At 39.4% G+C, this 11,835-nt stretch overlaps 19 non-coding genes across 19 annotated transcripts; all 19 read right to left on the bottom strand.

Annotated features, from left to right (window-relative positions):
• Positions 1-687: 687 nt before the first annotated feature.
• On the bottom strand, positions 688-759 carry TRNAE-CUC (transfer RNA glutamic acid (anticodon CUC)). The gene has a single exon. It is a non-coding gene; the product is annotated as a tRNA-Glu (tRNA).
• Positions 760-1,286: 527 nt separating this feature from the next.
• Positions 1,287-1,358, bottom strand: TRNAE-CUC (transfer RNA glutamic acid (anticodon CUC)). The gene has a single exon. It is a non-coding gene; the product is annotated as a tRNA-Glu (tRNA).
• Positions 1,359-1,884: 526 nt separating this feature from the next.
• Positions 1,885-1,956, bottom strand: TRNAE-CUC (transfer RNA glutamic acid (anticodon CUC)). Its single transcript has one exon. It is a non-coding gene; the product is annotated as a tRNA-Glu (tRNA).
• Positions 1,957-2,483: 527 nt separating this feature from the next.
• TRNAE-CUC (transfer RNA glutamic acid (anticodon CUC)) lies at positions 2,484-2,555 on the bottom strand. The gene has a single exon. It is a non-coding gene; the product is annotated as a tRNA-Glu (tRNA).
• Positions 2,556-3,082: 527 nt separating this feature from the next.
• Positions 3,083-3,154, bottom strand: TRNAE-CUC (transfer RNA glutamic acid (anticodon CUC)). Its single transcript has one exon. It is a non-coding gene; the product is annotated as a tRNA-Glu (tRNA).
• A 527-nt stretch (positions 3,155-3,681) lies between these two features.
• TRNAE-CUC (transfer RNA glutamic acid (anticodon CUC)) lies at positions 3,682-3,753 on the bottom strand. Its single transcript has one exon. It is a non-coding gene; the product is annotated as a tRNA-Glu (tRNA).
• Positions 3,754-4,280: 527 nt separating this feature from the next.
• On the bottom strand, positions 4,281-4,352 carry TRNAE-CUC (transfer RNA glutamic acid (anticodon CUC)). Its single transcript has one exon. It is a non-coding gene; the product is annotated as a tRNA-Glu (tRNA).
• Positions 4,353-4,879: 527 nt separating this feature from the next.
• On the bottom strand, positions 4,880-4,951 carry TRNAE-CUC (transfer RNA glutamic acid (anticodon CUC)). The gene has a single exon. It is a non-coding gene; the product is annotated as a tRNA-Glu (tRNA).
• Positions 4,952-5,478: 527 nt separating this feature from the next.
• TRNAE-CUC (transfer RNA glutamic acid (anticodon CUC)) lies at positions 5,479-5,550 on the bottom strand. The gene has a single exon. It is a non-coding gene; the product is annotated as a tRNA-Glu (tRNA).
• A 527-nt stretch (positions 5,551-6,077) lies between these two features.
• On the bottom strand, positions 6,078-6,149 carry TRNAE-CUC (transfer RNA glutamic acid (anticodon CUC)). The gene has a single exon. It is a non-coding gene; the product is annotated as a tRNA-Glu (tRNA).
• Positions 6,150-6,674: 525 nt separating this feature from the next.
• TRNAE-CUC (transfer RNA glutamic acid (anticodon CUC)) lies at positions 6,675-6,746 on the bottom strand. Its single transcript has one exon. It is a non-coding gene; the product is annotated as a tRNA-Glu (tRNA).
• A 527-nt stretch (positions 6,747-7,273) lies between these two features.
• Positions 7,274-7,345, bottom strand: TRNAE-CUC (transfer RNA glutamic acid (anticodon CUC)). Its single transcript has one exon. It is a non-coding gene; the product is annotated as a tRNA-Glu (tRNA).
• A 527-nt stretch (positions 7,346-7,872) lies between these two features.
• TRNAE-CUC (transfer RNA glutamic acid (anticodon CUC)) lies at positions 7,873-7,944 on the bottom strand. Its single transcript has one exon. It is a non-coding gene; the product is annotated as a tRNA-Glu (tRNA).
• Positions 7,945-8,471: 527 nt separating this feature from the next.
• On the bottom strand, positions 8,472-8,543 carry TRNAE-CUC (transfer RNA glutamic acid (anticodon CUC)). The gene has a single exon. It is a non-coding gene; the product is annotated as a tRNA-Glu (tRNA).
• A 527-nt stretch (positions 8,544-9,070) lies between these two features.
• Positions 9,071-9,142, bottom strand: TRNAE-CUC (transfer RNA glutamic acid (anticodon CUC)). Its single transcript has one exon. It is a non-coding gene; the product is annotated as a tRNA-Glu (tRNA).
• A 525-nt stretch (positions 9,143-9,667) lies between these two features.
• On the bottom strand, positions 9,668-9,739 carry TRNAE-CUC (transfer RNA glutamic acid (anticodon CUC)). The gene has a single exon. It is a non-coding gene; the product is annotated as a tRNA-Glu (tRNA).
• A 527-nt stretch (positions 9,740-10,266) lies between these two features.
• TRNAE-CUC (transfer RNA glutamic acid (anticodon CUC)) lies at positions 10,267-10,338 on the bottom strand. The gene has a single exon. It is a non-coding gene; the product is annotated as a tRNA-Glu (tRNA).
• Positions 10,339-10,865: 527 nt separating this feature from the next.
• On the bottom strand, positions 10,866-10,937 carry TRNAE-CUC (transfer RNA glutamic acid (anticodon CUC)). The gene has a single exon. It is a non-coding gene; the product is annotated as a tRNA-Glu (tRNA).
• A 527-nt stretch (positions 10,938-11,464) lies between these two features.
• On the bottom strand, positions 11,465-11,536 carry TRNAE-CUC (transfer RNA glutamic acid (anticodon CUC)). Its single transcript has one exon. It is a non-coding gene; the product is annotated as a tRNA-Glu (tRNA).
• Positions 11,537-11,835: the final 299 nt, after the last annotated feature.

Here is an 11,835-nt window from a genome sequence, read left to right as displayed (position 1 = left end):
TCATATGAGAAATGATGCTTTGAAGTGTAAGATTTTTTTACGTTTGATAAGTCTGTGTTTTCGTCAAAAACAGTCAGAAGACCTCCCTTTTCCTGACCGGGAATCGAACCCGGGCCGCGGCAGTGAGAGCGCCGAATCCTAACCACTACACCACCAGGGAGTGATGAAGTAGGTGAACACTCCATGATAGAAAAGGAAGTTCTCTGAATGAAGTGCAATGGAATATGAGGAAAAGGGCTACTAGGAATCAGTTTCACAAGAAAGGAGAGGAAGATTAATCATGTATAGCAATTTTCAAGTTTACCACACAGCAGTTTTGCCTCCTTGATGTATAGTACTGGCACCAAAAAAAGATGATTTTGAGGAGCTAGATGTTGAGAGTTCCTGGCTCCATTATAAATTGTACTGGTGCGAAAGAAGACATTGATGATTCAGATATCAAACATGGCCTGAATAGTTCTGACAAAATTCTCTTTTCTACAAGAGCACAAGTCTTTTAGTAGCAAAAATTCATTTAGAAAGACATCTCAGCCTTTGTTATCAATTTCCATGATCTGTTTTGACCACTCACAGCTTCTCAAGTCTAATTAAAGACGATTTCATATGAGAAATGATGCTTTGAAGTGTAAGATTTTTTTACGTTTGATAAGTCTGTGTTTTCGTCAAAAACAGTCAGAAGACCTCCCTTTCCCTGACCGGGAATCGAACCCGGGCCGCGGCGGTGAGAGCGCCGAATCCTAACCACTAGACTACCAGGGAGTGATGAAGTAGGTGAACACTCCATGATAGAAAAGGAAGTTCTCTGAATGAAGTGCAATGGAATATGAGGAAAAGGGCTACTAGGAATCAGTTTTACAAGAAAGGAGAGGAAGATTAATCATGTATAGCAATTTTCAAGTTTACCACACAGCAGTTTTGCCTCCTTGATGTATAGTACTGGCACCAAAAAAAGATGATTTTGAGGAGCTAGATGTTGAGAGTTCCTGGCTCCATTATAAATTGTACTGGTGCGAAAGAAGACATTGATTATTCAGATATCTAACATGGCCTGAATAGTTCTGACAAAATTCTCTTTTCTACAAGAGCACAAGTCTTTTAGTAGCAAAAATTCATTTAGAAAGACATCTCACCCTTTGTTATCAATTTCCATGATCTGTTTTGACCACTCACAGCTTCTCAAGTCTACTTAAAGACGATTTCATATGAGAAATGATGCTCTGAAGTGTAAGATTTTTTTACGTTTGATAAATCTGTGTTTTCGTCAAAAACAGTCAGAAGACCTCCCTTTCCCTGACCGGGAATCGAACCCGGGACGCTGCGGTGAGAGCGCCGAATCCTAACCACTAGACCACCAGGGAGTGATGAAGTAGGTGAACACTCCATGATAGAAAAGGAAGTTCTCTGAATGAAGTGCAATGGAATATGAGGAAAAGGGCTACTAAGAATCAGTTTTACAAGAAAGGAGAGGAAGATTGGTCATGTATAGCAATTTTCAAGTTTACCACACAGCAGTTTTGCCTCCTTGATGTATAGTACTGGCACCAAAAACAGATGATTTTGAGGAGCTAGATGTTGAGAGTTCCTGGCTCCATTATAAATTGTACTGGTGCGAAAGAAGACATTGATGATTCAGATATCAAACATGGCCTGAATAGTTCTGACAAAATTCTCTTTTCTACAAGAGCACAAGTCTTTTAGTAGCAAAAATTCATTTAGAAAGACATCTCAGCCTTTGTTATCAATTTCCATGATCTGTTTTGACCACTCACAGCTTCTCAAGTCTAATTAAAGACGATTTCATATGAGAAATGATGCTTTGAAGTGTAAGATTTTTTACGTTTGATAAGTCTGTGTTTTCGTCAAAAACAGTCAGAAGACCTCCCTTTCCCTGACCGGGAATCGAACCCGGGCCGCGGCGGTGAGAGCACCGAATCCTAACCACTAGACCACCAGGGAGTGATGAAGTAGGTGAACACTCCATGATAGAAAAGGAAGTTCTCTGAATGAAGTGCAATGGAATATGAGGAAAAGGGCTACTAGGAATCAGTTTTACAAGAAAGGAGAGGAAGATTAATCATGTATAGCAATTTTCAAGTTTACCACACAGCAGTTTTGCCTCCTTGATGTATAGTACTGGCACCAAAAAAAGATGATTTTGAGGAGCTAGATGTTGAGAGTTCCTGGCTCCATTATAAATTGTACTGGTGCGAAAGAAGACATTGATAATTCAGATATCAAACATGGCCTGAATAGTTCTGACAAAATTCTCTTTTCTACAAGAGCACAAGTCTTTTAGTAGCAAAAATTCATTTAGAAAGACATCTCACCCTTTGTTATCAATTTCCATGATCTGTTTTGACCACTCACAGCTTCTCAAGTCTACTTAAAGACGATTTCATATGAGAAATGATGCTCTGAAGTGTAAGATTTTTTTACGTTTGATAAATCTGTGTTTTCGTCAAAAACAGTCAGAAGACCTCCCTTTCCCTGACCGGGAATCGAACCCGGGCCGCTGCGGTGAGAGCGCCGAATCCTAACCACTAGACCACCAGGAAGTGATGAAGTAGGTGAACACTCCATGATAGAAAAGGAAGTTCTCTGAATGAAGTGCAATGGAATATGAGGAAAAGGGCTACTAAGAATCAGTTTTACAAGAAAGGAGAGGAAGATTGGTCATGTATAGCAATTTTCAAGTTTACCAAAAAGCAGTTTTGCCTCCTTGATGTATAGTACTGGCACCAAAAAAAGATGATTTTGAGGAGCTAGATGTTGAGAGTTCCTGGCTCCATTATAAATTGTACTGGTGCGAAAGAAGACATTGATGATTCAGATATCAAACATGGCCTGAATAGTTCTGATAAAATTCTCTTTTCTACAAGAGCACAAGTCTTTTAGTAGCAAAAATTCATTTAGAAAGACATCTCAGCCTTTGTTATCAATTTCCATGATCTGTTTTGACCACTCACAGCTTCTCAAGTCTAATTAAAGACGATTTCATATGAGAAATGATGCTTTGAAGTGTAAGATTTTTTTACGTTTGATAAGTCTGTGTTTTCGTCAAAAACAGTCAGAAGACCTCCCTTTCCCTGACCGGGAACCGAACCCGGGCCGTGGCGGTGAGAGCGCCGAATCCTAACCACTAGACCACCAGGGAGTGATGAAGTAGGTGAACACTCCATGATAGAAAAGGAAATTCTCTGAATGAAGTGCAATGGAATATGAGGAAAAGGGCTACTAGGAATCAGTTTTACAAGAAAGGAGAGGAAGATTGGTCATGTATAGCAATTTTCAAGTTTACCACACAGCAGTTTTGCCTCCTTGATGTATAGTACTGGCACCAAAAAAAGATGATTTTGAGGAGCTAGATGTTGAGAGTTCCTGGCTCCATTATAAATTGTACTGGTGCGAAAGAAGACATTGATGATTCAGATATCAAACATGGCCTGAATAGTTCTGACAAAATTCTCTTTTCTACAAGAGCACAAGTCTTTTAGTAGCAAAAATTCATTTAGAAAGACATCTCAGCCTTTGTTATCAATTTCCATGATCTGTTTTGACCACTCACAGCTTCTCAAGTCTAATTAAAGACGATTTCATATGAGAAATGATGCTTTGAAGTGTAAGATTTTTTTACGTTTGATAAGTCTGTGTTTTCGTCAAAAACAGTCAGAAGACCTCCCTTTCCCTGACCGGGAATCGAACCCGGGCTGCGGCGGTGAGAGCGCCGAATCCTAACCACTAGACCACCAGGGAGTGATGAAGTAGGTGAACACTCCATGATAGAAAAGGAAGTTCTCTGAATGAAGTGCAATGGAATATGAGGAAAAGGGCTACTAGGAATCAGTTTTACAAGAAAGGAGAGGAAGATTAATCATGTATAGCAATTTTCAAGTTTACCACACAGCAGTTTTGCCTCCTTGATGTATAGTACTGGCACCAAAAAAAGATGATTTTGAGGAGCTAGATGTTGAGAGTTCCTGGCTCCATTATAAATTGTACTGGTGCGAAAGAAGACATTGATAATTCAGATATCAAACATGGCCTGAATAGTTCTGACAAAATTCTCTTTTCTACAAGAGCACAAGTCTTTTAGTAGCAAAAATTCATTTAGAAAGACATCTCACCCTTTGTTATCAATTTCCATGATCTGTTTTGACCACTCACAGCTTCTCAAGTCTACTTAAAGACGATTTCATATGAGAAATGATGCTCTGAAGTGTAAGATTTTTTTACGTTTGATAAATCTGTGTTTTCGTCAAAAACAGTCAGAAGACCTCCCTTTCCCTGACCGGGAATCGAACCCGGGCCGCTGCGGTGAGAGCGCCGAATCCTAACCACTAGACCACCAGGGAGTGATGAAGTAGGTGAACACTCCATGATAGAAAAGGAAGTTCTCTGAATGAAGTGCAATGGAATATGAGGAAAAGGGCTACTAGGAATCAGTTTTACAAGAAAGGAGAGGAAGATTAATCATGTATAGCAATTTTCAAGTTTACCACACAGCAGTTTTGCCTCCTTGATGTATAGTACTGGCACCAAAAAAAGATGATTTTGAGGAGCTAGATGTTGAGAGTTCCTGGCTCCATTATAAATTGTACTGGTGCGAAAGAAGACATTGATAATTCAGATATCAAACATGGCCTGAATAGTTCTGACAAAATTCTCTTTTCTACAAGAGCACAAGTCTTTTAGTAGCAAAAATTCATTTAGAAAGACATCTTACCCTTTGTTATCAATTTCCATGATCTGTTTTGACCACTCACAGCTTCTCAAGTCTACTTAAAGACGATTTCATATGAGAAATGATGCTCTGAAGTGTAAGATTTTTTTACGTTTGATAAATCTGTGTTTTCGTCAAAAACAGTCAGAAGACCTCCCTTTCCCTGACCGGGAATCGAACCCAGGCCGCTGCGGTGAGAGCGCCGAATCCTAACCACTAGACCACCAGGGAGTGATGAAGTAGGTGAACACTCCATGATAGAAAAGGAAGTTCTCTGAATGAAGTGCAATGGAATATGAGGAAAAGGGCTACTAAGAATCAGTTTTACAAGAAAGGAGAGGAAGATTGGTCATGTATAGCAATTTTCAAGTTTACCAAAAAGCAGTTTTGCCTCCTTGATGTATAGTACTGGCACCAAAAAAAGATGATTTTGAGGAGCTAGATGTTGAGAGTTCCTGGCTCCATTATAAATTGTACTGGTGCGAAAGAAGACATTGATGATTCAGATATCAAACATGGCCTGAATAGTTCTGATAAAATTCTCTTTTCTACAAGAGCACAAGTCTTTTAGTAGCAAAAATTCATTTAGAAAGACATCTCAGCCTTTGTTATCAATTTCCATGATCTGTTTTGACCACTCACAGCTTCTCAAGTCTAATTAAAGACGATTTCATATGAGAAATGATGCTTTGAAGTGTAAGATTTTTTTACGTTTGATAAGTCTGTGTTTTCGTCAAAAACAGTCAGAAGACCTCCCTTTCCCTGACCGGGAATCGAACCCGGGCCGCGGCGGTGAGAGCGCCGAATCCTAACCACTAGACCACCAGGGAGTGATGAAGTAGGTGAACACTCCATGATAGAAAAGGAAGTTCTCTGAATGAAGTGCAATGGAATATGAGGAAAAGGGCTACTAGGAATCAGTTTTACAAGAAAGGAGAGGAAGATTAATCATGTATAGCAATTTTCAAGTTTACCACACAGCAGTTTTGCCTCCTTGATGTATAGTACTGGCACCAAAAAAAGATGATTTTGAGGAGCTAGATGTTGAGAGTTCCTGGCTCCATTATAAATTGTACTGGTGCGAAAGAAGACATTGATAATTCAGATATCAAACATGGCCTGAATAGTTCTGACAAAATTCTCTTTTCTACAAGAGCACAAGTCTTTTAGTAGCAAAAATTCATTTAGAAAGACATCTCAGCCTTTGTTATCAATTTCCATGATCTGTTTTGACCACTCACAGCTTCTCAAGTCTACTTAAAGACGATTTCATATGAGAAATGATGCTCTGAAGTGTAAGATTTTTTTACGTTTGATAAATCTGTGTTTTCGTCAAAAACAGTCAGAAGACCTCCCTTTCCCTGACCGGGAATCGAACCCGGGCCGCTGCGGTGAGAGCGCCGAATCCTAACCACTAGACCACCAGGAAGTGATGAAGTAAGTGAACACTCCATGATAGAAAAGGAAGTTCTCTGAATGAAGTGCAATGGAATATGAGGAAAAGGGCTACTAAGAATCAGTTTTACAAGAAAGGAGAGGAAGATTGGTCATGTATAGCAATTTTCAAGTTTACCAAAAAGCAGTTTTGCCTCCTTGATGTATAGTACTGGCACCAAAAAAAGATGATTTTGAGGAGCTAGATGTTGAGAGTTCCTGGCTCCATTATAAATTGTACTGGTGCGAAAGAAGACTGATGATTCAGATATCAAACATGGCCTGAATAGTTCTGATAAAATTCTCTTTTCTACAAGAGCACAAGTCTTTTAGTAGCAAAAATTCATTTAGAAAGACATCTCAGCCTTTGTTATCAATTTCCATGATCTGTTTTGACCACTCACAGCTTCTCAAGTCTAATTAAAGACGATTTCATATGAGAAATGATGCTTTGAAGTGTAAGATTTTTTTACGTTTGATAAGTCTGTGTTTTCGTCAAAAACAGTCAGAAGACCTCCCTTTCCCTGACCGGGAATCGAACCCGGGCTGCGGCGGTGAGAGCGCCGAATCCTAACCACTAGACCACCAGGGAGTGATGAAGTAGGTGAACACTCCATGATAGAAAAGGAAGTTCTCTGAATGAAGTGCAATGGAATATGAGGAAAAGGGCTACTAGGAATCAGTTTTACAAGAAAGGAGAGGAAGATTAATCATGTATAGCAATTTTCAAGTTTACCACACAGCAGTTTTGCCTCCTTGATGTATAGTACTGGCACCAAAAAAAGATGATTTTGAGGAGCTAGATGTTGAGAGTTCCTGGCTCCATTATAAATTGTACTGGTGCGAAAGAAGACATTGATAATTCAGATATCAAACATGGCCTGAATAGTTCTGACAAAATTCTCTTTTCTACAAGAGCACAAGTCTTTTAGTAGCAAAAATTCATTTAGAAAGACATCTCACCCTTTGTTATCAATTTCCATGATCTGTTTTGACCACTCACAGCTTCTCAAGTCTACTTAAAGACGATTTCATATGAGAAATGATGCTCTGAAGTGTAAGATTTTTTTACGTTTGATAAATCTGTGTTTTCGTCAAAAACAGTCAGAAGACCTCCCTTTCCCTGACCGGGAATCGAACCCGGGCCGCTGCGGTGAGAGCGCCGAATCCTAACCACTAGACCACCAGGGAGTGATGAAGTAGGTGAACACTCCATGATAGAAAAGGAAGTTCTCTGAATGAAGTGCAATGGAATATGAGGAAAAGGGCTACTAGGAATCAGTTTTACAAGAAAGGAGAGGAAGATTAATCATGTATAGCAATTTTCAAGTTTACCACACAGCAGTTTTGCCTCCTTGATGTATAGTACTGGCACCAAAAAAAGATGATTTTGAGGAGCTAGATGTTGAGAGTTCCTGGCTCCATTATAAATTGTACTGGTGCGAAAGAAGACATTGATAATTCAGATATCAAACATGGCCTGAATAGTTCTGACAAAATTCTCTTTTCTACAAGAGCACAAGTCTTTTAGTAGCAAAAATTCATTTAGAAAGACATCTTACCCTTTGTTATCAATTTCCATGATCTGTTTTGACCACTCACAGCTTCTCAAGTCTACTTAAAGACGATTTCATATGAGAAATGATGCTCTGAAGTGTAAGATTTTTTTACGTTTGATAAATCTGTGTTTTCGTCAAAAACAGTCAGAAGACCTCCCTTTCCCTGACCGGGAATCGAACCCAGGCCGCTGCGGTGAGAGCGCCGAATCCTAACCACTAGACCACCAGGGAGTGATGAAGTAGGTGAACACTCCATGATAGAAAAGGAAGTTCTCTGAATGAAGTGCAATGGAATATGAGGAAAAGGGCTACTAAGAATCAGTTTTACAAGAAAGGAGAGGAAGATTGGTCATGTATAGCAATTTTCAAGTTTACCAAAAAGCAGTTTTGCCTCCTTGATGTATAGTACTGGCACCAAAAAAAGATGATTTTGAGGAGCTAGATGTTGAGAGTTCCTGGCTCCATTATAAATTGTACTGGTGCGAAAGAAGACATTGATGATTCAGATATCAAACATGGCCTGAATAGTTCTGATAAAATTCTCTTTTCTACAAGAGCACAAGTCTTTTAGTAGCAAAAATTCATTTAGAAAGACATCTCAGCCTTTGTTATCAATTTCCATGATCTGTTTTGACCACTCACAGCTTCTCAAGTCTAATTAAAGACGATTTCATATGAGAAATGATGCTTTGAAGTGTAAGATTTTTTTACGTTTGATAAGTCTGTGTTTTCGTCAAAAACAGTCAGAAGACCTCCCTTTCCCTGACCGGGAATCGAACCCGGGCCGCGGCGGTGAGAGCGCCGAATCCTAACCACTAGACCACCAGGGAGTGATGAAGTAGGTGAACACTCCATGATAGAAAAGGAAGTTCTCTGAATGAAGTGCAATGGAATATGAGGAAAAGGGCTACTAGGAATCAGTTTTACAAGAAAGGAGAGGAAGATTAATCATGTATAGCAATTTTCAAGTTTACCACACAGCAGTTTTGCCTCCTTGATGTATAGTACTGGCACCAAAAAAAGATGATTTTGAGGAGCTAGATGTTGAGAGTTCCTGGCTCCATTATAAATTGTACTGGTGCGAAAGAAGACATTGATAATTCAGATATCAAACATGGCCTGAATAGTTCTGACAAAATTCTCTTTTCTACAAGAGCACAAGTCTTTTAGTAGCAAAAATTCATTTAGAAAGACATCTCACCCTTTGTTATCAATTTCCATGATCTGTTTTGACCACTCACAGCTTCTCAAGTCTACTTAAAGACGATTTCATATGAGAAATGATGCTCTGAAGTGTAAGATTTTTTTACGTTTGATAAATCTGTGTTTTCGTCAAAAACAGTCAGAAGACCTCCCTTTCCCTGACCGGGAATCGAACCCGGGCCGCTGCGGTGAGAGCGCCGAATCCTAACCACTAGACCACCAGGAAGTGATGAAGTAAGTGAACACTCCATGATAGAAAAGGAAGTTCTCTGAATGAAGTGCAATGGAATATGAGGAAAAGGGCTACTAAGAATCAGTTTTACAAGAAAGGAGAGGAAGATTGGTCATGTATAGCAATTTTCAAGTTTACCAAAAAGCAGTTTTGCCTCCTTGATGTATAGTACTGGCACCAAAAAAAGATGATTTTGAGGAGCTAGATGTTGAGAGTTCCTGGCTCCATTATAAATTGTACTGGTGCGAAAGAAGACTGATGATTCAGATATCAAACATGGCCTGAATAGTTCTGATAAAATTCTCTTTTCTACAAGAGCACAAGTCTTTTAGTAGCAAAAATTCATTTAGAAAGACATCTCAGCCTTTGTTATCAATTTCCATGATCTGTTTTGACCACTCACAGCTTCTCAAGTCTAATTAAAGACGATTTCATATGAGAAATGATGCTTTGAAGTGTAAGATTTTTTTACGTTTGATAAGTCTGTGTTTTCGTCAAAAACAGTCAGAAGACCTCCCTTTCCCTGACCGGGAATCGAACCCGGGCCGTGGCGGTGAGAGCGCCGAATCCTAACCACTAGACCACCAGGGAGTGATGAAGTAGGTGAACACTCCATGATAGAAAAGGAAATTCTCTGAATGAAGTGCAATGGAATATGAGGAAAAGGGCTACTAGGAATCAGTTTTACAAGAAAGGAGAGGAAGATTGGTCATGTATAGCAATTTTCAAGTTTACCACACAGCAGTTTTGCCTCCTTGATGTATAGTACTGGCACCAAAAAAAGATGATTTTGAGGAGCTAGATGTTGAGAGTTCCTGGCTCCATTATAAATTGTACTGGTGCGAAAGAAGACATTGATGATTCAGATATCAAACATGGCCTGAATAGTTCTGACAAAATTCTCTTTTCTACAAGAGCACAAGTCTTTTAGTAGCAAAAATTCATTTAGAAAGACATCTCAGCCTTTGTTATCAATTTCCATGATCTGTTTTGACCACTCACAGCTTCTCAAGTCTAATTAAAGACGATTTCATATGAGAAATGATGCTTTGAAGTGTAAGATTTTTTTACGTTTGATAAGTCTGTGTTTTCGTCAAAAACAGTCAGAAGACCTCCCTTTCCCTGACCGGGAATCGAACCCGGGCTGCGGCGGTGAGAGCGCCGAATCCTAACCACTAGACAACCAGGGAGTGATGAAGTAAGTGAACACTCCATGATAGAAAAGGAAGTTCTCTGAATGAAGTGCAATGGAATATGAGGAAAAGGGCTACTAGGAATCAGTTTTACAAGAAAGGAGAGGAAGATTAATCATGTATAGCAATTTTCAAGTTTACCACACAGCAGTTTTGCCTCCTTGATGTATAGTACTGGCACCAAAAAAAGATGATTTTGAGGAGCTAGATGTTGAGAGTTCCTGGCTCCATTATAAATTGTACTGGTGCGAAAGAAGACATTGATAATTCAGATATCAAACATGGCCTGAATAGTTCTGACAAAATTCTCTTTTCTACAAGAGCACAAGTCTTTTAGTAGCAAAAATTCATTTAGAAAGACATCTCACCCTTTGTTATCAATTTCCATGATCTGTTTTGACCACTCACAGCTTCTCAAGTCTACTTAAAGACGATTTCATATGAGAAATGATGCTCTGAAGTGTAAGATTTTTTTACGTTTGATAAATCTGTGTTTTCGTCAAAAACAGTCAGAAGACCTCCCTTTCCCTGACCGGGAATCGAACCCGGGCCGCTGCGGTGAGAGCGCCGAATCCTAACCACTAGACCACCAGGGAGTGATGAAGTAGGTGAACACTCCATGATAGAAAAGGAAGTTCTCTGAATGAAGTGCAATGGAATATGAGGAAAAGGGCTACTAGGAATCAGTTTTACAAGAAAGGAGAGGAAGATTAATCATGTATAGCAATTTTCAAGTTTACCACACAGCAGTTTTGCCTCCTTGATGTATAGTACTGGCACCAAAAAAAGATGATTTTGAGGAGCTAGATGTTGAGAGTTCCTGGCTCCATTATAAATTGTACTGGTGCGAAAGAAGACATTGATAATTCAGATATCAAACATGGCCTGAATAGTTCTGACAAAATTCTCTTTTCTACAAGAGCACAAGTCTTTTAGTAGCAAAAATTCATTTAGAAAGACATCTCACCCTTTGTTATCAATTTCCATGATCTGTTTTGACCACTCACAGCTTCTCAAGTCTACTTAAAGACGATTTCATATGAGAAATGATGCTCTGAAGTGTAAGATTTTTTTACGTTTGATAAATCTGTGTTTTCGTCAAAAACAGTCAGAAGACCTCCCTTTCCCTGACCGGGAATCGAACCCGGGCCGCAGCGGTGAGAGCGCCGAATCCTAACCACTAGACCACCAGGGAGTGATGAAGTAGGTGAACACTCCATGATAGAAAAGGAAGTTCTCTGAATGAAGTGCAATGGAATATGAGGAAAAGGGCTACTAAGAATCAGTTTTACAAGAAAGGAGAGGAAGATTGGTCATGTATAGCAATTTTCAAGTTTACCAAAAAGCAGTTTTGCCTCCTTGATGTATAGTACTGGCACCAAAAAAAGATGATTTTGAGGAGCTAGATGTTGAGAGTTCCTGGCTCCATTATAAATTGTACTGGTGCGAAAGAAGACTGATGATTCAGATATCAAACATGGCCTGAATAGTTCT

The sequence above is a fragment of the Pseudophryne corroboree genome, chromosome 8 (genome assembly GCF_028390025.1).
Source record: "Pseudophryne corroboree isolate aPseCor3 chromosome 8, aPseCor3.hap2, whole genome shotgun sequence".
NCBI classification, from domain to species: Eukaryota; Metazoa; Chordata; class Amphibia; order Anura; family Myobatrachidae; genus Pseudophryne; species Pseudophryne corroboree.
Note: the sequence above shows the minus strand (reverse complement) of the source record. Positions and strands in the feature narration are given on the sequence as shown.